Raw genomic sequence first — 1742 nt, forward strand, 5'->3', positions numbered from 1 at the left:
ACCACTCTTATCTCTTTCTTTTATTCTTCTAGGAATTCTTGTTTGGCTTGTGTCAAACTAGAATTTTTCTTTGAGGCATCGGTTGCAGATATTTTTGTATTATTGTCATTCTGAGTTTCTGTCTTAATCTTCCCTGCTACCATAATAGCCTTTTATTGTCAAGTCTTGTTTTTGTTGCTTGCTCATTTTCCCAGCCTATTTCTTGAATTTGAACTTTATGTTAAAGTTATATTAAAGTTCTGCTCACCTGGGTGTGGGGAGGCACTATCCTAAGCTTTAAGCTTTTTCAAACTGTCATTTTCAGAGCTAGTTTTGGGGATCTGGAAGTTTTTAGTGCTTCCAAAGTGATGTTATCTGGGAAGAGGTGTAGTTCCTGCTTTCCTGGTCTGTGCTTTGGTTTTTACCCAGGAATGGCCCCTGCTCTCCTGCAGCCACAAGGACTACTGCTCCTCTTGGTCTTGGAACTGAGACTAGGGCCCCTGCTCCCTTGTGACTGACCACAAGCACTTTTTTTCTGCCCTGGAACTGGGACCCAAAATTCTGTATGGGCAATAAAGTTGTCAATTAGTGCCAGCGGCATCCATTGCCAGCAAAGGGTCCCCTGTAATCTTTTTATGATTTAGTTGGCCAACCCCTTTACCACTTCTGGACAAGAGATATCCTGAAACTGCTGCTAACGAGGCCACCGTTGCTGCTGCCACAGATGTGTGCTCCAAACAGGCCTTTATCCAGGTGTCTCAGAGCTCTCCTTCTGATTTCCTAAATTTTCTTAAGCCAGAAAAATGTTTCATCCTGATCTTTCGTTAGCTCTGCCACTCCAAAATTTAATTTGAGGAGTTATTTTAAAGTTTTTTAGAGGGGAATGTTGAGAGAGTTCATCTGAGTTGCTGCCTCTAATCTGCCATTATATACTTAAAAAAAAAAAGCAGTATGTATACAGATTCAGCTTCATAAACAATTTGTGCATTCCACTGTGTATATGGAAATATTCTTTTTTGGCATTAAAGTACAAAATAAAATAAATAAATAAACAAAGATAAAATAAAATCTTTAAATTAAAAAATAAATGAGAAAAAGTAGGTGTGTTAGGAAGGCCAAGGTGAAGTGTTGTCTCTAACATATGTGACCCTGTGCAAGTCATGATGTTTTAGTATCCCCAGGTACTTCCCTGAGATGACAAATTAGAGATGAATGGCTAATCTGCATCAGTGGAGGGAGTTTCCATACCTAAAGTTCCCTACACAGAATAAATCCCATCCCATACACACTCACACACACACTCCCAAACAAAACTAAACAAATTAAGGGGTTGATAGGTCCCTTCCAGTTCAAACTCTATAAACCTATCTGGTTAGTCAACAGACTTTGATGTTTGAACTTGCCTGGAATGTCTCCAGTCCTTCAGTAGTCTAGAGGATCCCAGAATCCATGTTAATGGGAGAGCAATAGCTTCTTTTCTAGTCTTCCTCAGGCACAGGTAGGTGAGCTTTAGTCTTCTGAATACCTATTCAGGTCAGGCCTGAGGTGAGGGGAGAGACAGAGACAGAGAGACACAGAGAGAGAGACAGACAGACAGACAGAGACAGCGAGACAGACTGGCAGACTGCGGGGAGAGGGGAGGTTGGGGGGGGGGCAGCCTGCCAAAACCCCAACAAGTCTGCTCGGAACCTATTTGCAGGTTATAGGTTCAGTTGCTGTGTGTGTGTGTGTGTGTGTGTGTGTGTGTGTGTGTGTGTGTGTGT

Source organism: Petaurus breviceps, unplaced genomic scaffold (genome assembly GCF_028583685.1).
Source record: "Petaurus breviceps papuanus isolate PSGF00001 unplaced genomic scaffold, PetGlider_PUasm1.0 90847, whole genome shotgun sequence".
Lineage (NCBI taxonomy): Eukaryota > Metazoa > Chordata > Mammalia > Diprotodontia > Petauridae > Petaurus > Petaurus breviceps.